Genomic DNA, 22,322 nt, shown 5'->3' with positions numbered 1-22,322 from the left:
TGCACATGTTGTTCCTTATCCAGAATGTTCTTCCCACATAAGCCTCAGATATTAGCTCAATTATCACTTCCTCAGGGATGCCCCCTCTGGACATCCCTCAATTGGTCAAATTATCTTGTCTCATCTTCACTTAGCATTTTGTGTATCTCATTTTGTACTATGCATCATAGTTATGTATTGATATGCCTTAGAATTCATTCCCCTTACTAAATTCTTAGGGAAAGGACAGAGTCTGTCTTTGCTCACCATAATATTAGTCATACCTATGTGTGAAGTTGGTGCATCTACTGTGGGCCATGTTCTTCAGTACATCTGGTTGCATTTATTTCTCGTAACTGATTTTTCCAGGTGGGTATTTTGCATCTTATAGATGAAGATTATCTAAGCTCACTTCTGACCCAGAGCAATAATTTGGCCATCGATGGCCTGAGACCTCTGAAATCACAAGACAAAACAAACGATTCCTCCTCTAAAATTGGTCTCGTCAGGTCTTTTGGTCACAGCAGTGGAAAAGCTGACTAAAACACAGGGTATTGGGGCTGTTTTCACTGCCCTAGGCACAATAGAACAAGCAAGTTAGAGCACAGCCAGGACGCTATGGGACGGCTAACCCCCCAGCGAAGGGCTGAACTGACTTCTGAGCCTCTTTTTAGTTCACACTTGCTACCCTGAGTCATCTTGGCTTTGAGAAATGCTCGTGCCTGGAACTGCTCTGTTGACCCATGACCCTGGCATCAGGGAGCGTCCAACCCAGGGAGAAGCAAGGGTAGAAACCATGCCGTATCCCTGCGGCCAACTCAAGGATGTTCAGCATCACTACAGGAGGTGGCAGCCTGTCCTAGAGCTGACCTTCTACCAGAGAGCTTTAAAATAATCCATCTGACTTCAGCGTGGTTCTTCAGAAGTGGCCTATGTCAGCCATCATCTTCCTTCTGGGGCACTGTGGAACGTCAGTCAGGTGGTGGGCCCTGGATGAGAGTGCCAGATGCCCATGGGCTCTGGGCAGAATCAGCCAGTATTCAACTGGAACAGAACCAAGAGCCCTTGGGCCCTGGAGCTGCTTGGGCCTGAGCCTTCTTGCCTGTCTCTCTCAGAGGCAGGAGCAGTACATCAGCTGCAGTGGCTTGTGCTAAGGATGAGGTTCCTAGCAAGCCTTCTCTTGGCTGGCCAAGTGACAGAACTGCCATCTGATTGGTGGGATGGTCACTGCCTCCCTGGTCCTCCCTGCACAGGACCCACTAGAGCCACCGTAGTTTCTTTTGCATGCCTAAGGTTGGTGTGTTTGTTCTAGATATAACTGAACAGAACAGTATTTCTCCCATTTTTTATGACTCACCTCAGATCCACTTGGATGTGATGACATTGCCAATTACTGTAACGTGTTTCTAAAAAGTTACTCAGAATTTTGGTAGTCAATTCACTGTGGGCTAGTTCCAAAGAGTTTGCAGATCAACATGGTCCATGGACCATACCTTTGAGTGGCAATGGATTAGAAAAATCACCGTGGGCTAAAATTTGGGGTTTGAGTAGAGAGACCCAAGTTGGGAAAGACCCTATATGCTTCCCTGAATGAACACCTACTGGCTATATAACCTTTGGTAAGGCACTTCTGTTTGATGAGCCTCAGTTCCTGTGTATGGAAAATGGATGCCTACTGTTTCTTCCTGCCCAGTATCTGAATGAACAAAGATAGCCTCTTTCTGTTTAGGTTTGAGTGGGCTGACTTCTTCCCTTGGCTTCAGAATTGAGTATTTAACCTAAGCCTGGCCATTTAGCAAGTTCAATTCCCCTGACCATGTGACTGGCCCAGAGATGGCACTGCCCAAGCTGACCCACTGAGAGTCAAGGCTTAGATCCCTGGCTGGATGTGCTGGAGACAGAATCTCCCTTCCTGCTGGGACTGCTGAGCACAAGGAACAGATTTCTAAAACCAATGCCAATATAGAGAAGCTGAGATCAAAGGTGGAGACACGGTGTTTGGGTGTCTACATGCAGATGAGCGTGGAGCTGGATTGACCAGAGGAGCTTCCAGTTGGGTGCTACACACCTATCTTTTCTTAAGTCAGTTTGAGTTTAATTCTGACACTTGCACCCAAAAGAGTTTTAACACACCCATGATGCAATGAGGTCATACAAGAAAAGGGCTCATCAAGGGGACTGACACAGATTAAAATCCCCATATATGGACACTCTCATTATCCTCCGCATCAAGAATTCACGGAGTGCACATTCCATGCTGTGTACTGGGGGTATGGAAAGAAATCAGATAAAATCTCTGTCCTCAAGAAGTTTCCAATCTATGACGGACAGGAATCAAAGAGACCAAATTCCTGTAATAACCAGGGAAAAGAATCATCGGGGTCAGCAGAGCAGGACAAACCAAGGGCCATGAGAGTGCAGGAAGGGAGAGGCCAGGCCTACCAGGCACATGGAGCTTCTCCCACCCCTCCTTCTCCTGATCACAGACTCATCAGAGTCTGTCAGTTCTCCCCTTTGGCCTCCCTGCTGATACACATCCAGCATGAGTAAAGTCAGAGAATACAACTGAGGTCAAGAGGCAGGGACCAGCCAAAGGGCTTTGGAAAAGCAACTTCATGACTTGGACCTCAGTCTCCCCTTCTGTGCAGTGAGGATGCCGTCTGTGTCTGACCCTCAAAGTTCTCCTAAGGATTCTTCTGCACAGTAATGAGCCAACATGATTTAGAAGTGCCAAGTGCTGGGCATTTACCCAGGCCTTTTTGCTGGCATTTTACTGATTTTCCCAAGGTCACATCAAAAAGAAAAGACTTTGTCAAAAAATCGGATGTCCACTTACCAGTTGCATGACACTCTTGCCCCTGGATCAGCCTCCCTGAGTTCTTACTTCCCCACTTATAAAGTGGGGATCATAATAATACCTACTAGCCCTATGTAGCTGTAAGAGAGGTGATAATGTAGATAAAGTACATAGCACATAGTAAGTGCTTTAAAAGTAGGCTTGATTATTGCTGACTAGTGCTCTGAAATAGTCTCTTGGTCTGTCCAGTACATAGAACGCCTCACTGGCTTTACCCTTTGAAGGTTTCCTAAACAAGGTATGTCTTGGAGATGTTAAAATGCCTGCCAGAGATGCTCCATCCTCTTGGTATCCTTACTTTCCCTCACCCACCTCCCTGCACAGATCCTAGCAGTTGACAAATCTTGTCCATTCAAACCCTGCAACAGGCTTTCACCAAGTTACACCTCCTGTCCATCTTCCCCACCCCGTGGTAAAACCTCCACCCCACATCCCCGCTATCCCATCTCATTACCTCTCCCTTAAGCAAATTCTGGTAGGAGATTTCCATTGCCAAAAAATAAATGACAAATTTCTAGTTGGGACTGCTGGGCTCCCAGGAACCCTTCTCAACTTTCCTTTTTCTAACAAGTGCTATTGGTGCCCTACCCAACACCCCTTAGTTCTTCCCCAAAGTCTCCTACAACTTGGGTGCACTCCGATGGTTTCCTGGCTCAAGTGCTCACACCTCTCTGTACCAAGACTTTCTCTGGCTGAAGGAGCTGGCTTGCCCATCTGGGCAGGGTTGGATAGCCAGGGAGTTAGTGCCCCTGAGAGAATCCTCAACCACTGCAGAACCTACAAGAGTCAGTGGGTAGGTACTCCAACTTGATTGCCTCTCTGGAACACAATTCTGAAATGTGTTCCATATTGTGTCTAAGGGGGTCCCCAGTGGGCTGAGCTCCAGTTGCCCAGGGGACAACTCCTTCCCTGTGCTTCCTGGGAACATTCTCTCAAAGGAAGTATTTGTACCTAAATCCTTGATTCGGCATCTGCTTCACATGTTACCTAAATTAGAACACTTTTAAAGCTCAATTCCCGTCTCACCATTTTATGCACACTTAACGACGGCCATCTTAAAACTACATGCCCCATACTTTCATCCTTCGTCTTTGTTCTTTCTGTGTCTTTCACCTAAAATACTTTTCTACTTCACATCTCTCATCTCCTATTTTCCAAGAATCAGCCCCAACCCCATGATACGTACAAAGAGTTATTGCTCAACTCTGAGCTCCCGCAGCAGTTGATCATCTCCCTTTGATATATAACCTTTGTCCCCCAGGTCCCCTGACCTAGTGGAGGGTATTGATGTCACATACCCTCTCCACTTTTGTTCAACTGATTCCTCCTGTGGCCACAAGTAGACCTTATCATTGCCCAGAGATGCTCCAAATCTGGGATCTTTAACTCCAGTGTCCCCTGGATGACCGGAGCTACTTTTCTGTGGGCTTCTGCCTTTAGGGGCAACATGAGGTTATCAAGGTTTCCAATCTCTTCTTCCCTATCTGTCAGTCCCTACAAGTCAGAACTACCCTATCAACCCCATACAGGTGAATCTTCCCCCAAACTCAGCAGTCCCTTGGCCCCTTCCGTAGCTCCATCTGAGTAAAAACCCAGGGCTTGGTCAGTTCACTCCTCAGTCTCTGCCAGTGGCCTCAGAAGACATGCAGAGTAGTTAAAGGCATTCCAAGGGTTACGGGGTTTGGAATCCTGGCTCCATTACTATCCACTGTATGACCCTGGAAAATTACATAAGTTTTTGGCCTGCAGGCTCCTGCAAAAGAGAAAAATAATAAGGGATAGTTCTCAAGTTGAGGGTTCAATTTTTTTTCTTTTCTTTTTTTTTTGTTTTGTTTTGGGGATGAAACCCAGGTCCTTCCTTGTGCATGCAAGGCAAACACTCTACCAACTGAGCTATATCCCCAGCCTGAGGGTCCAATTTTTAAATCCCAAAGACCTCTCAGTAACTGGTTCTGTGGATATTGATTTTATTATTGTGTGTCTACTTCACTGGGTTGGTGAGGAGAATTTTCATTGAAGAATTGCACATAAGGCACTTAGAACTATGCTAGCACGGGGTGTGCGCTCCATAAATGTTAGCTGCTCTAGTTATTACCATGCTAGTTCCTTAGGGCTGCCATAACAAATTGCCACAAACTGGGTGGCCTAAAACACAGAAAAGTATTTTCTCACAGTTCTGAAGGTCATAAATTTGGAACCAAGATCCTGGTAGAGTTGGTTGCTTCCTTTCAGCTTCTCTCCTAGCTTCTGGGGGCTGCTAGCAATCCTCAGTTCCTTGGCCTTTAGCTGCATAACTCCAAACTCTGCCTCTATATGTGTATTACCTTCCCCTCTGTGTCTCCATGTTCGGTCTCCCTCTCATCTCAAGTTCCTTCACTTAATTATATCCTCAAAGACCCTTTCTCAAATAAGGTCACATTCACAGTTAGGTCTTGGACAGGTCATTTTGGGGCCACCGTTTAACCCACTAAAGCTTTCATTACAAAGAATTTCAGTGGAAAGGTTAAGGATGGAAGGCAGGTTTCTGAGGATTGAGAGACAAAGGGGAGATAAAGGAATGCAGATAATTAGTGGGGAAAAATGCAGATGGAAAGGGAGTTGGAGGGAGGCTCAGAGCAGAAGAGGGATTGTGGTTCCTGTTTTAAAACATGGTAGACTCTTGAGTCTCTTTGCCAGGGTGGGGGAGATGATAGGAACAAGGGAGATCTTAAAGATCTTGAAGATTTACAGGAAATGGAGTGAGGAGCTGGCTCTAGAGCAAAGTCGCCATCAATAAATCAGAGCTGCTGCATGACTCAGTAAATCCCAGGATGGGCCAGCTATAGACCCGACAGCAGGCCATGGAACAAGTCAAAACAGACATATGGCTGGAGGAGAGAAGCATGAGCCAAGGAAGCACCAAAGACAAGAGAAAACATAACCAACCAGGCCTCTGGTGGAAGAGTCTGAAACTTAAAAGGGCTGACTCAGAGATCATTCATGTGCAGCTTATAAAGCACTGTCAGTTTCTCATCTGAAGCAATAAATATTGCTAGAGGGCAGGCGGAATTACAATGCCCCTTGGATGGAGAAAGAAACAGAGAGGCAGAAATGTGTTGGGGTTACTGAAGGACACACAGGTAGCTGGGTTGTTTCTCAGAGTTCCCAGCTGAAGAGTTAGGGAACCCAGGAAGGTCCTCTGTCTGTTAGCAAGAAAGGACCATCATTGAGGACCCCACTCCGAATTGGGCTGTTGTCGCCCTTTTCATTCCCTATCTGGAATTCTATGAGAGGGATCCTCCCTGGTAGGCCACCCCTCTTGGAACTTCCTCAAGAGACTTTCCAGAGCACCCACTGCTCCTCCAGCCCTTCCCAGTGGGTGCCATCTTGCTGTTCTTCCACAACTAAACCTTCTTTCAAGTGAGTGCCAGTGGTCCTTGGCTCCAATCTGCACATCCAGTCTATGGCTTCCAAACCTAATCTTCAGTCCATTTGTTCTCCCCCCAGCTCCAGATTCACAGGCTCAGCCACCTGCTGCACTGTCCATCTGGATGTCCCGTGGCACTTTGAATCCAACAGATCCAAACCCAATTCATTTAGTTGCCCGCCCCCCCATTTGCTCCTCCTGCTGTGTGCCCTACTTGCTCACTGGCACGACCAGCCATAGACCCGCCACTGCCTCTCCCCTAGCATCCTGTCAATGTCAGTCGCCAAGAACTGTCTGTCCTTCTCTCTTATAAATACCTCATGACCCTCCCTCTTTCTCTTCTTCCCCAGGCCTTGTTACTGTATCTTACCCTGCTACAGGCTCCCACCAGCTCTTCCTGCCTGCTGGCCCCTTGTCTGTCCTCCAAACTTCATGATCTTCCTCAATCACAAAGGTGATCCCTTTCTCACCTCTTTAAAGATCTCAGGTGGCTTCCCCACCTCTGATGGATAAAGCAAAACTGGCATTGAAGGCCTTGTATGAACCAGCCCCTGCCTTATATTGAATTATTTACTTGTAGCCCTAAGCCTTATAACAACCCCATTTCCATCCCACCCTCCAGTCACACCCTAATATTTGCAATTTCCCAAGTGTTCCCCACCACGGTCTAGGTTGTTCCTTCTCCTTCCCACAACTGCCTGCCTAAAGCCAGCTCAGGTTTCTGTTCCTGCTAGAAGTGCTCCCCTAGGGTTAACCCTTTCACATGGGCTTTTCGCTCTCCTTTGACACACTGCTCACACTATATGATGATTATTTACCTTCCTATCTACCCACTAGACCGTGCAGAAGGCTAGACTGTCTGGGTTCCAGGGTGGATTCCAGGAGCTGACACATGCTCTGTCCCCAGTTAATGTGCGCTGGACCGTGCTGAATTGTCACAGTGTACACCATTCTGCCACAGTTTGCAGTTTACTTATTGGTCACTCCCTTACTGTTTCCACTCTTCTTCACAACACATAGTTGGCTCAACATATCTTTGTACAAATAAGTTTATTTTTAACCTTTGAATTATTTACTTGGAATATATTTCCCAAATATATTTGGTCAAAGGTTATACATAAGTTTATGGCTCTTACTAGGCATTGTTAAATAGTTCTCTAGAACGGCCATCTTGATTCACCTTACTGCTCCATGTTTGCATGGTTCCCTGCCACACTGTCAGCATTGAGTTTTACTGTTTTCATTTATATTTGCTATTTTAATGGGTATGCAAGCCTCCTTCAGGGAGGCTTCTCTGGTCCTAGAGAGGTATTTATGGTAGAGGATAATAAGTGCATAGCAGAGGGAACTTCAAGAGGCCAGGTTTGGTGGCGGTGGGAATCTAATACAGGCTGTGAGGCTCAAGGAAAACTTCCTAAGGAGAAGATACCTAACTCAGAACCATCAAGTTGATATTTTCATCCTTAACCTGCCTTGGATTTCCCAGGCTTACTTTTCTGCCTACTGGCTAGTCTTTGTTCAACTCCTGCTGTGATGTTCCTAAGTCCCCGATGGTGAACCACAATAACTCAACGGGAATTGATATTTTTCTATCTCACACGGAGGACATTGAAACTCACAGGGATCATGCAGTCAGGGACAGGGGTGGAACTTTTACCCAGCTCCATGTGATTGTCCCTGGGGCCAGTGCTCTCCTGACTATCTCCCTGCTGTTGAGAAGGGATAGGGAGAAAGAAGACACTTCCTGAGAATGACTGTGTGATAGGAAGGCACTTTTCACCTCTTACCTCATTCACAACAACCCTGGAAGGTAAGTATTACCATCCCAGTCTACAAAGGAAGAAGGTGTAGCCCAAGGACAGACACAGTGAGGCAAGACCCATGACACCCAGAATGTCCAGCAACAAAGACTCTCATTCCTATTAGAGGGCTTCCTACCCCACCTCCTTGCTGCACTCTTCTCAGAGTGAACACAAGAGTTCAGCAATGTCAGGGGTTAATTCACATGTCCAGGTCCTAACCCCTTATATCTCAGAATGTGCCCTTATTTGGAGACAGGGTCTTTAAAGAGGTGATCAAGTTAAAATGAGATCATTAGGGGTGAGCCCTGATTCAATATGACTAGTGTCCTTATAAAAAAGAAAAAAAAAAAAAAAGGAAGAAAGAAATTTGGATTTGGATACAGAGAGAGACATGCATAGAGGAAAGAAGATGTGAAGACTCACAAGAAGAAACAAGACCAAGAACCCCCAGGCTAGCAGAAGCTAGGAGAGAGGCCTGGACAGATCCTTCCCCAACAGCTCTCATAAGGAATCAACCCTGCCAACACCATTGATCTCACACTCACAGCCTCCAGAACTGTGAGAACAGCAATTTCTGTTTAAGCCTGTGGTATTTTGTTGCAGCAACCCCAGGAAATTAAAGAGAAAACTGTCACTCACTCCCAAAACAGGGGCTCCTGAAGATCATTTTTTTTGAACAGATGATTTTTGTGATTTCAAACTGTTAAATGATTCCATCTTTTTTTTAATTGAAGAAAGTTGGGAAAAGACTAAAAAGTATAAAGAAGAAAATTTAAAAAGTATGCCCTCTCATTTCACTGTTGGCATTTTGGTGAATTTATTTGCAGCTTCATTTGCTTGTTTTCCCCCTATGCAATTGCTAGAATCTTCCTCACAGGGCTGCTGTGAGGCTTGAATGAGAGCCCAGTTAAGGTTCCTAGTTCACAGTCCAGCACCCAGTTCAGCGCTGTTCACTGTAGATTTATGCATATTTATATAGACATTGTATAAAATGAGAGTCATGCTGTTTTATAACTTCCTCTTTTCACCTACCAGCTTGAGTGTTTCCCCATATATTTAATATTTTCAACAGCATGATAGTTAATACCTACATAGCCTTCCTTCTGCAAATGTGGCATAATCTAATTACCCAATTCCCTTTCATCAAACATTTATGCAATTGCCAATTTCCCCCTGTTATAAATAAGTCTGGGATAAATCATCTTTGAATTTAGGATACACCCCAGAAATAGCATCGCTAAATCAAAGCATAATTCACATAAAGGCTTTTGTACAGATTGTGAAACAGTCCTGCCGAGAGGCTACACTATTCACCCCACAGCAGCGAGGTCAGCGCTCACTTCCCTGCACCTTACCAACATCTGGCGTTTTCCCTATTATTGTTTTGACCAATTCTTTAGAGAGGAAAAACCAGAATCTCCTTTTCATTTGTACTTTGGGACTTCTAATGTTTTCATAAGGTTTTTGTATTTCTTCAGTGAACTACGTTAATCATCCTTTGCCCGTTTTTGTCCACTGGTCAGTTCCTCTTATTGTTAGGGATTTAGCTGGACTTGAAAGGGCTGCTGCAGATGAGAGCCCACGGGGCAGTTTCCTCCCCACCCTTCTGACCCTCCTCCTCCCACTTTCCCATCCTCCAGAGCTTTCCTTTGCTCTCCAGGGAACCTTTGTCATTCAAACTGGCCCCTGCTTCCCAGGGCCCTGGGAAAGACTTCTCTCACCGCCCTCTCCACCTTTTGCTACATTCCCTCCTGAGACACACATTCTTGAGTCTCTCCCCACCTCTCCCCACGCCCTGCACATCCTCCCTCGAAATTCTTCACCGAGGCCCAAAGCCACAGACCCAGACGGACCTAGCCCTGGAGTTGGAATCCCTTCCCGCCCTGTCCTGGCCTGAAAGGGGGAGGGAGCATGGAGATGGAGAGAGTTCAGAGGAGCAGCTGTCAGGGGAAGGCCTGGGAGAGAAAGGCTAATCTGTGATTTAAGAACCTGTTTCTGATGTCTTTTGATGTTTGATGTCCTTCTAGAAAGGAGATCTAATCCCAGGTCAGCCACCTGCAGGCTGTCACCTTGCAGTGAGGGGGAAATACTTTATATATAAAGTATCTCACACAAAAAGTGAGGTGCACAGGTAGCCACAAAGCCCCAAGGATCAGGCCTGGCTTCTCCAGGAGAGATGGGCCTTGGAAAGGCCAGGCTTGCACTAGTGGCTGCCTAGTGGGTGGCAGGCAGAGGAATAGCTTGGGCAAAGCTGGGAGGTCAGAGGTCCTGGCATAGTGCAGCTGGGGATGGTCATAAGAAAGAAGGGTCTAAGGGCACAAAAGGTATGGGGTCAGTGCCTGGTACTGAAAGGGAAGTTCGGCATCAGTTTAGGCAGTGGACAGGACTACACTCTGGACGCCTTGTTTCAATTTCTGTCTCCAACTTCACTCAATCACCCACTGAAGACATTTGCAGGAAGGTCCATCCTGTACAGTTTGCTGGCCTCGTCCTGAATTTTGTGGAGAGGCAAGCCTGGACCAGAGCTATCAGAGCAGAGGGCACCCCAAAGAAAAGAGTAATGAAAACTGGAGTCATGACGCTTCCCAGAAGCAGCCTTTGAGCTGGGCCTCGGGGTGCGAGCTTATCAGATGATGGCGGTTGGGGAAAGCAGCATTGCTGCCAAGGGTCGCCCGAACCCAGTGGAAAGTAGAGTTTGGCTCCTTCGAAGGTGAACGAGCAATCCAGGAGGCTAGTGTGCAGGGGAAGGAGCTGGATGAAGCCTGCGCGGGGCGCCAGGACGCGGACCCCAAAACCAAAGCTGGGCGAAGCGCACACCAGGGCGGTTTCTCAGAGACCGGTGCAGGCCTCGGCAGCCCCCAGCCGGGGCGGGTGGGGAGGGGACGGGGAAGGGGACCAGGGCCCCGCGCCCCCAGCCCCCGCCCGCCCTGCCCCGCCCCCGCAGCCGGCTGCACGTAGCGCTCGTAGGCTCTGCGCGCCGGGGCAGGTAACAAAGCGGCCAGTGTGGGCCGGGCGCCGGGGCGGGTCCTGCCCGCAACCTGCCGGGTGAGGGCCGGGGGCCCGAGGGGGAGGCGAACAGGGGGGCGGGGCGGGGGTTGCCAGGCAAGACCTGCCGCGCCCGGCCCCTATCCTCCACCCCAGCAAGGCGCCAAAGTCCCTGTCTTAGAGACGCGATGGCCGAGTCCCAACTCAGAAAGGACCCGGCCCCGGATCGCTTCGGGAGTAGCGAAATGCGCAGCTCTGAGTTACGAGGGGCGAAGGAGGGCTGTGCCCCTACCTATCCCGTCGGCACCCCCTACTCCCGGAGTGAGGGCGGGGACAGTGCCCCAGGCCTCTGAGTGGAATTCGATCTATGTGAACATTCAGTTGCACGGGTCTGGGCTCCGGAATGTCTTATCTAGGAGTCTACCTGGATGGACTGGTTCCGAGCTAGCAGCCGTTTAAAAGTGTTTCTTATCAAAGGAAGCGGGAAGGGAGGCCATGATGAGGTTGGGGGCAACCAAAGCCTTCTTAAGCCCCACCATAGTGACGCCACCACCTGTCCCCAAGCTCTCAGGATGCATTCTTAGCTGTTTACAATCCCTCAAACACACGATATCCATCCACCTGTGCAGGTGTCTGCATAAACCCACAGGCTGTGTCCACTCCTGACCTCACGCACGTGGGTCGGCTGGTGCTCCCTGCCGGCTACCCAAGAGATCCTGACTGTCAAGGAGTGCTGGAGAGTGAACTCTAGAATGGTCCTTTGAGACCATTCATCCCCTTTCTTCTCCCAACCCCACTCCTTGGGCCTGGGCCCTTTGTCCTCTGCCCAGGGCAAGCCTGGAGCAGATGGAGGAGGAGAACAAAGGCACTTTGGGAGGGAACATCCTTTGATTGGGAGCGGTTGCCCTCCCTCAGGGCCCCCCAGCCCAGCCCATTGCAGAGGGAACTCCCATCCCCCACCAAAACTGCCAAACGCAGCTGAGGACCACCCAGGGTAGGTTTGTAGTCCACCGGAGAACATGGAGCTGAGAGGCAGCTTCCAGCCCCAGCTGGAGCAGGGCGGAGTGGAGAAGACCTAGGAGTCTGTAGCTGCCTCTATGTCCTCATCAGTGCAATGGAGTACCTAGCAGGCTGATGGCTGTGATATGCCCCCTCCCCAATTTCGATCCTTTTGGACTACTTTGGAGCTTATCAGCAGATTTGAGAAGGGGGCAGTGCCCATACTCTGTCCCCTACAGAGTGTATCCTTACAGCCTAGCCTAGAGCCCCCATTTCTGGAAAGGGAGCCTTGAGAGCTGCACAGAGAAGCTCTGAGGTGACATGTAACCTGGAACAGTCTCTAGGTCAGTTAGAAAGAATTGAGAATAGGTGCTGGGGGTGCCCAAGCCACTGAGTAAGTCACACACAGATGCAGTCAGAGGCTGCAGCCCTAGGAGCTCAGGGCTCAAGACCAGTGTTCAGAGAGGGAGGGAAGCTCCCCCCACACACACACAGGGTTGAGAAAGAACAAGAATAGATGTATAAGAGGATGAGTGAACAAATGTGCATGGCCAATAATTTATTTGGATAGGAAACCCCTCTGCATGCTCAGGCTGGGACCTGTTGCAGATTATCACTGCTTGAACCCTGGTAAAATCAGGCTGCAGCTCCCTAGGAGCCAAGGAATCCTCAGATTCAGCGCCAAGCCCAAGGCCACAACCACAGGTGTCCAAACTCTGCTTGCTGAGCATCTAGTTAGGGTGTTGATGTGTCCATCTCCCCACCAGGTTGAGAACTCTTCATAGGTGTCTTCTGCGCCAGGCTCATATTCCTTCCCAGGTCCTCTATCCCATAGTCCCTACAGTATAGGGCCAACTGTGCAAAAGCACAAAAGCCTGGATTGAAGTCAGACCTGGCCACCTTCTGGCTATGTGTCTTTGGATTGTCATTTCTCTCTCTCTCTGAGACTTAGTTTCTTATCTGTAAAACAGACAGAAATACCTTCTCTTTACAGAATTGGGGTCACAGGCAGCACTGCCCCTTCTTCTCAGAACCCTCCCAGCACCCAGGGTTCTTTGTTCATCCTGTGCCGCAGTCTGGCTGGGCACAATCAGGAGCCACTTGTCAAAAGAAACTAACTTTATTTTTAGAACCACACACGCCAAACAAAACAGCCTCTCAGGAAAAACCCTCAGAGCCTCAACTGCCACCACCGGCTTTCCACAAGCCTCTCTCTCCCACATAAGCTTCTTTCCACCTCCCACAATCCTCCTGCTCTTGAGGCCGATTGGCTGGGTCACGTGGGCGGAGCCAAAAAAGTCCCCCAATGAGCAGCTCCATGGTCTGAAAGGGCAGGGAAACAGTCCAATGAGCATCACCGCAGAGGAGCCAATCAGCTAGATGTTGCTGGGGCCGAGGAGCCAATCAGCTAGATGTTGCTGGGGCCGCTGTGAGCCAATCATCAGCCGCCAGCTGGAAGTTTGCTGGCAGCTGGAAGTTTGCTGGGGCCCCTTCGGCTGTGGCTCTCAACATCTCCCCCTCTGTTTAAACAACAAGCATGTGGCTTAGGGACCGTGCCTGTTAGGCAGTCCAATTCAACATATGGTCCTTACCCGTCATCGGATGAACTGACCTCTAGGCGTCAGCCTCCTGTCTTAGGTTGGTACCACTGCAATTGGATCATACCCGTCACTGACTACCGGTCCAGCATACAGCTATACTTGTGGATAGGCCTTTGCACCAGTGGGGGGGTGAGGTTCTTTGCCTCACCTCTGTTGGCCCCCAAATTTTAGACCATCACTAGTAGAGGAGGATGCAAAATGCCATGACATTAAGCCAATTGAGGGCTCCTTTGAAAAATTGTACCACCGGTGACATCATCAGCAAAAATACCCCAACACTACCACAAGTCGCTGCACCAACAGATAGTTCACAATGCATACAGGTGAGCTCACAATGTGTCCAGGCAAGTTCTGCAAGCAGTTCAGTGATGGCTATTGTAGAAGCTGTAGATTGGTTTTATCTTTGACTCCACCGCAGAGGAGCCACAGCCGAAGGGGCCCCAGCAAACTTCCAGCTGCCAATCCTGTACACACACTTCCCTACTTCTCCCTTCATATCTGCCCTATATCTGCACTAGTAGCTCCCCAAGAGCAGGGGCTGGTCTTCCTCATATCTCAATGCCCACTATTGCCGAGCATTGTCCAATACATGGTCAAGCTTGTGGTGGTAGAAGTCAATATTTGTTGGATGGTAAATGATCAGTGAAAACATTTTGTTAATCAGAGAGGGCTGTGCATAGATGAGGGCTTTGGTCATTATGCCAATATTTTAAATCACAGTGGGGGGAAAAAGTGGTGGGGACTGGGGATGCAGCTCAGTGGTAGAGCAGTTGCCTAGCACACATGAGGCCCTGGGTGCCACTGCCAGCACCACACACACACACACACACACACACACACAAAATCACAGAGGTTTAGGACTTGAACATTATCTTAGAGGCTCACTGAAGATAAGGAAAGTGAGGTCCAGATGTAAACAAAAGGCCAGAGATCACACATGCAGACTATCCTGCTTGAACCTCAACAGAAGTCTCCTAATTCCCAGGGGAGAAGGGGCTCCTCATACTGCTTCCCCAGGTCATTCTTATCAGACCCTCCCTCCTTCCCTACATGGCCCCAGTCAGTGCAGGTCAGCATGGGATCCCTGTCTTCCAAGAACCATGAATGCACAGGGGGTTCCCGAGGGCCGAAGACAGGGTGGTACCCTAGAGAGGCACTCTGAGCGTGCACAGCCTGGAAGATGTGAAGTGTACAGGTAATGGCAGCAGTGCACGCAGGGCAGAGCCACAGACTTCACTGTGGATTTCCCAGCAGAGCTGAGGGAGTGGAATCAGTATGGAGTTTAGAGCCAGACTAACCGAGCCTTTAATTCTGACTCTGACACGTATTAGCCAGTTGTTACGCAAGTTAGTTACCTCATCTGTGAGCCTCAGTTTCCTTACCTATAATCTAGGAATACTAATCCCCACCTGACAGACTAGTCGAGATGATTCAATGAGAACCTAAGCAAAATTTCCTGGATTCAGAGTAGAAGGACCATACTTGTGCCCCCCACCCCCAGTCTCTGTGTCTCTCTGCCTTGGTATTTCCCTGTCTCTCCTCCCACTCCAATTCTAGGTTCCCCTCTATTCCCAAGACAAATTGAGGGGGAAAAAATCCTGATCTGCTGTCCTTCCTTCACAGTCTGGAGGCTGTTGTAAGTGGGTAGTGGTATGGGGTAGTGAGATCTTGGGGTAGTAAGGAACCTGTGAGTATTAACCTGAAATGGCAAAAGATGGGATTAAGTTAAAGTTCTTGAGGAGGGGAGCTTTTCCTGGATTGTCCACATAGGCAGTAAATGCCATCACAAGTATCCTTATGAGAGAGATGAGAGGGACAGATAGAGAATATAAAACAAGCATATGCAGAGAAGGAGATGTTAAGATAGAGCAAGAGATTAGAGTGATGTGGCCACAAGCCAAGAAACATATGCAGTCACCAGAAACTGGAAAAGGCCAACAACAGATTCTTCCCCAGAGTCTTGGAAGGGAATGTAACTCTGCTAACACTTGTATTCAGACTTCTGGCTTCTGGGACAGTGAAAGAATACATATTTGCTGTTTTAAGCCTCCAAGTTTGTGATTACTTATTACAGCAGCTATAGGACACTAATACAGGCCTGTTGGTTCTGGCTCCAGTTGGCCATTCCTTTGTCTCTATACCACTCATCTCCTAGCCAATCCTGGACCTAGGCTACACTAAGCCCTGAGGCCTGATCATGTTGAGGTCAGATGCCCATGTAGGGATAAAGGAAATTTTCCCCTTATCTTTGGAAGGTTTGCTGTAATAAACTTACAGAGTAAATAGGAGAAAAAGCATACATATTTATTAACATGCAAAAGTGCAAAAGTCACAGCATGGAAGGAACCACAGGAGTGTGATTCCTACTAACTCAACATGATTCAAAAACTTACATAAAAAGTCCCCTTTTCCTATAAGGGAGGAGAGGATAGGGAGTGGAGCCAGTTTTTAGGGGAATAGTAAATAGTTTAGGGGGATTTAATGGACTTGGAGAACACACAGTTGCCTAGAACAAAGTTTGCTGGGCCTGAAGAACAGACAATGAATTGTAAGTGATTCTCTTTGGGAACAAAATAGATGACACTTGTGTGTGACCAAAGTCTGTCCCAGAGTGTTGACAGACTTCAATATATATTCCTGCGATATGAGGTTAGCCTTCTCCTGTTAATGCAGACTGAAGGCCATTGTGTTCCTCTTTTGATGGATCCGTCAGATAGCCAATCAAACTTGCAGAAAGCCTCTCCTGGTGCTGGAAGCGGGAGAAACAGGGAAAGGTAAAAGGGACCTTGATTCAGAGGTAGGTTCTAAGGCCTCTCAGCATGCCAAAGCCCTGGTCTTTGGGGTATTGTTTTCTGAACCCATTTCTGCTTCCCACAGGCTAGTCTGAATCATAGTTACCACCTGTTCCTGGGCCCTGCCTACCTTCGCCAGACTGCAGATACAGTTTCTCTGCCCCATGGACTCCACTGGGAATGGGAACAGGGCATGTCTACTGGGGCCAAGTACCGGTGACCTGGGTGAAAACACAGGAAAATTAGGAGGCCTAAATTTTGCCTCTGCATTAACTCATTACATTAACTCAGCCAAGTCACTTAGCCTCTCTGGTTCAAGTCATCTCACCTGCCAAATACTCAGATTGGAGTGCATAATTTTCCTGGGCCCTTTTGATTCTGACTACAAGTCATCAGGGGAAGGGGTGGGAGGGTTTAGGAGGCAGGAGAGAAACAATCAATGCCAAGGAACAAATATGTTCATTCCTATGAATGAATGGGGTTTGAATTTCTATCACAGATTCGACTAGAAGTAGTTGCAGGTAACAGTATGTGTGAGGCCCTGGGTTCGATCCTTAACACCACATATAAATAAATAAAATAAAGGTATTGTGTCCACCTACAAGTAATATATATATATATATATATATATATATATATATATATATATATATATATATATATATATATATATATTTTTTTTTTTTTTTTAAGAAGCCTCAGAATGCTAGCTAGTCCTTCTACTATGTGAGGACACAGCAAAAAGGTGCTATCTGTGACCCAGAAAGTGGGTCCCAATAGATACTGCATCTACCAGTGCCTTAACCTTGGACTTCCCAGCTTCCAGAACTATGAGAAATAAATAAATTTCTGTTGTTTATGTCACTTAGTTGTAGCAGCCTAAACAGACGAAGACATACTCTATGGGCAAAACTAATTGGACAAAGAGGGACCTGACTCATGATCTGCCTGACCACCAATGACATGGAGGAAAAAGATGAACTGGGTCAAACCTGATTTTCACCCTTGGCAACTTGAATTGGGAAAACATGGTAGGAAAACAGAGGTAAAGATGTCGTGATACAGAGAGATCTGAGCCTGTGCAAGCCAGTGGCTGAGTAAAGAAACTAAAGTGAGATAGCTGCCAAGGGAAGGAGGTGAAGCAAATTTGGATGGTAGTCAGGGAGTTGTGTTGATGTTGGGCTGTGAAAGTCAGTCCAGGTGCACTAGCTGCTGGCAGTCCTAAAGCTTCCTGAGCATTGGAAAAGAAAGGCCACAGACTTAACATCTGGTCAGAACTTTGTTTTTAAAAGTGCCTTGGCAGGAAAGAAGAATAATACTCACCAACCAGGAGTTATGGACTATGTCATTAATTTTTTAATGTGTCAAAAATAGACTTCTAATAACTAGTAATAAATGAGACTCAGTGAGTTTAGCAAGGTCACAATAAATAAAGTCAATATCTTAAATTCAATGATATTTCTATATACTAAGATAAACAACTGGAAAAAAATTAATAAGCACTTTTTATTTCATATATATATGAAATTTTGGTACTGAAGATGAAGCACTTTACCACTGAGTTGCTTCCCCAGTCCTTTTTATATTCTATTTGGTGACAGGGTCTTGCTCAGTTGCTAAGGCTGGCCTCAAACTTGCAGTGCCCCTGCCTCAGCCTCCCACGTTGCTAGGATTACAGTATACCACTGCACCCGGCTTTAAAAAATCACATAAAAACATTAAAATATTTAATGGTACATTTAACAAAATATATTGGAGATGTCTGTATTAGTTATCTTTTGCTATATCATCAGTTATCCCAAATTTAGTGGTTTAAAACAAGCATGTATTACCTCAGTTTCCATAGACCAGACATTCAGGAGCAGCTTGATGGGTGGTTCTGGCTCAGAGGCTCTCATGAGGTTATGATCCCCATGTTAGCCACAGCGCCAGGCATCACATCAGCCATGGACTCTCCATAAGTTTGCCTGCCACACAGCTACCGATTCTCCCAGATAGGCTGCTGCCAAATATTCTAAACTACTGTCAGTCCTCCATATCTATTTGTTCTACATCCATGGAGTCAACCACTCACAGATCGAAAATATTCAGAAAATAAATTGCACTTCTACTGAGCATGTACAGACTTTTTTCTTGTCATTATTTCTAAACAATATAGCATAATATACTCACTCAGCATTTACATGGTTTTAGGTATTAGAAGTAAATCTAGAGATGACTTTAACTATATGGGAAGCTGCTCATGGGCTATATACAAATACTATATAACACCATTTTAAATAAGGGACTTGAGCATCTGTGGATCAGGCTGTCCAAGGGGATCCAGTGGATACAGAAAGACCACTGTAACCCAAGGTATTTTCCCACAAAAAACAAAAACAAGAATTATCTGAGCACAGCATCCCAGTTTTGCTGAGGTTGAGAAACCCTGGGCCAAGCAAAGACTTAGACTTAGGACACAAAAGTCACCATACATTTTTTTTTTTAAAGTTGATAAATTAGACTTCATCAAAATGAAAGACTTAGTCTGGCACAATGGTGCACACCTATAATCCCAGTGGCTTGAGAGACTGAGACTGGAGGATTGCAAGTTAAAGGTCAGGGCTGAGGATGTGGCTCAGTGGTTAAGCGCCTTTGGTTTAATCCCCAGTACTAAAAAAAGAAAGAAAGAAATTCTGTTCTTTGAAAGACATCATTTTTTAAAAAGACAAAAAGGTAAGCCAAAGATGGGTGAAACATTTGTAAAATACATATCATTATATATTATATATTATAAAATCCAGAATATATAAAGATTTCTTACAACTCAATAATGAGAAAACAACCAATTTTTTAAATAAGTAAAATATTAGGACAGATACTTCACCAAAAAATACAAATATGAATGGCCAATGAGTACATAAAAAGATTGTGTTTGTGTGTGCGCATGTGTGTGCACGCACACGCACATACACACACACACACACACACACACACGGAGATTGAACCCAGGGGCATTCTACCACTGAGCTACTTCCCCACTGTCCCACCACCCCACTATGTTTTAAATTTTGAGACAGGGTCTTGCTAAATTGCCCAGACTGGCCTGGAACTTGTGATCCTCCTGCCTCAGTGTCCTGCGTTGTTGGATTTACAGGCATGCACCACCACACCTAGCCATAAAAAGATTCTTAACATCATTAGTCATTAGAGAATGCAAACTTGAAACACAATAAATACCAATATACATTCACTAGAATGGCCATAAATAAAAAAGTTCAGCTAGGAATAGAAAGCATACTTAAGCACTTTAAAGCAGAAAATTCTTTAAAATTTAAAGTTCTAAGACTATTCATTTGAAAAAGTTTACTGTATTAGTCCAATAAAATATTTAGGATCTATTTAGGGGTTATAGCATTTGTTCACCATGAAGATTACCTATTAGAGATCTATAGAGGTGGTCAGAGAATTTGTGTAGGAAATAAAATCAATGAAGAGTCTTTTTGTCAGTTGGGATGTTTGATGTTTAGAACCCGAGACAGTAGGTCACAGACACACTACACATCTGCTGATTAGGGAGGGACTGAACTCCTCAACATTAGGGCCCCCTCCATCTAGACCTCACGAGGCCCATTGTTGGGAGGCTCTTCATAATACCTCTGGGATTTCACTCTGTGCCCCATGCAGATTCTTACATTAATGCCCCTCTGACTGAGTCAGCGTGAGTGGCTGGCCCTTTGTTTCTTGCCACTACAAGCTTTTCACTAGAAAAGGGTCAAAGTTCTGGTTCATGACTAAGAGGTTAAGACTAGATTTAGGATTATGATCACAGAAACCATAATTCAACTTACTCCTAGAACCGTGTCTAACACATATAGTATGTATTGGTCAAATAAATGAATGAAAACCGGGGTAGGAAAAAGATTATTCCTTGGCTTCGGGTGGCTCAAACAATATCATAAAGAATAGGGAAGTGGCTCACGTCAGCAACACATATATTAAAATTGGAACAACACAGAGATTAGCTACAGTCCCTGTGCAAGGGTAACATGCAAATTCATGAACCAGTCCATATTTTAAAAAAACAATAATAAAAATAAAAGAATGGGGAAGGGTGTTTCCCTTGATCCACTCTGATCTCTGCAGTATCAGGCCCATTCGTCCCATCACCCATCACCATTCTGCTAAAAGAAAGACTCCCTGCTCTTTCTGTGTCTTTCCACAAAAAGAATCTCCCTGATAGCAGTTATGGAATGAAAAAGGAGGAAAAAAAAGAAGGAGGAGGAGGAAGGGGGGGGGGGGAGGAGGAGGAGGAGGAGGAGCCGCCAGTTGTCTTACTCGGGAATATTCCCTCGATGTCTCCTTGCTTTCCCCTGGCTCTGATTTGGTTCAGAGCCAACCCTAGACACCTGGCTGTAGACAGAGGGTGGACAATGAGGATTGACTGAAACCAATCTAACTTACTTCTGGTGCTAGGGAGTGAGAAACACTGGCTCAGAGTATTACTGGCTGGCGCCATAGGGTCTTATTTTTGAGTGCCCCTAGTGATTCTGCCATATGAAACAATAGCCCTCCCCAACCCATTAGATCAGATCAAACTTACACCCCCAGAAAGGCATTCCTCAGTGTTGCTGTTGATGATGGTGATGGTGATGACAGTGGTGAGAGTGAGGATGGAAGCAAAGACAGGGAAAAACCTGCTCTGAGCTGTAACATATGCTTCTAGACCCTTTCATCTTCCAGACAGGACTGTGAGGTGGGTCTGTTATTATCAGGCCCTCTCAAAGATGAGAACTCTGAGGGTCTAGAAAGTTATTTCTACAAACTCACTGTCCTCATAAGTAACAGAAGCACCCAGAAGCCTCCGACTCCAGTGTTCCACACTCCCTGTGCCTCTGTTTAAGCCTTCTGCTAAGTAATCCCTAGGTTAATAGCTTATCCTATTTCCATAGCCCTGGGATCTGGATTACTTCCAGTGTTTAGTTATTACCAATGAAGGTGCTATAAATATTTATGAACAAGCTTTTGTAATGCAGTCTTTTCCCTCGGGTAAATAATTAGAAGTGGAATAATATGCTAAGTGTATGTTTGACTTTTTAAGAAATCATCAAACTGTTTTCCCATAGAAGTTACGCCATTTCATTATGCCATTTCATCACCACCAGCCTATATGAGAACTCTACTTGTCCCGCATCTTCCCCAACATTTGATATGACCAGACTTTTCAATATCGGACATTCCAATAGATGCGTAGTGGCATCACTTTAAGTTTTAATTTGCATTTTCCTAACAACTAGGATATCAAGCTTCTTTTCATGTTCTTATTAGCATCCATATATTTTCTTTGGTGAAGTGTCTGTTTAAATTATTGCCCATATTTTTATTGGGTTGTTTGTTTTCTTAATGCTGAGTTCTAGTCGGAAAACAAATCCCTTGCCAGATGTGTGATTCTTTTTTCCTCTCAGTTTGTGACTTATCATTTTTTTCTTGCTTTTTTTTTATATACAATACAGGATTTATTGGTGTATGTGAGATTAAGAGGGGGACAGTACAGTGGAAGCCCTCATGAGTGCAGGGCCTGCCACTTGTCCAAGGGACCACAATTGGTGATATATTTGACCCCACAGCCATAAGGAATGAGCCTCTTCTCAGTCACCATGTCTTCAAATTCATCAGCATTTAACTTGATAAAGCCCCACTTCTTTGAGATGTAAATCTTTCTGGGAGAACTTGAAGTTGGCCCTGCATAGGGCCTCAATCACATGGTCCTTGTCCTGCAGTTTGGTGCAGATAGACATGGTGACTTGGCCAATGTGAACCCTGGCCACTGTGCTTTGGGGTTTCCCAAAGGCACCACGCATACCTGTCTGGAGCCAAGATTAGGGACATCATGAGATCAGAAATATGAACATCCACAGAAAG

General features: G+C 46.2%; 1 non-coding gene across 1 annotated transcript; it reads left to right on the top strand.

Annotated features, from left to right (window-relative positions):
• Positions 1-20,373: 20,373 nt before the first annotated feature.
• On the top strand, positions 20,374-20,479 carry LOC114094559 (U6 spliceosomal RNA). Its single transcript, XR_003583068.1, has one exon. It is a non-coding gene; the product is annotated as a U6 spliceosomal RNA (small nuclear RNA).
• The last annotated feature ends 1,843 nt before the right edge of the window (positions 20,480-22,322 follow it).

Source organism: Marmota flaviventris, chromosome 10, assembly GCF_047511675.1.
Source record: "Marmota flaviventris isolate mMarFla1 chromosome 10, mMarFla1.hap1, whole genome shotgun sequence".
Taxonomy (NCBI): Eukaryota; Metazoa; Chordata; class Mammalia; order Rodentia; family Sciuridae; genus Marmota; species Marmota flaviventris.
This window is presented reverse-complemented; position numbering and strand designations above follow the sequence as displayed.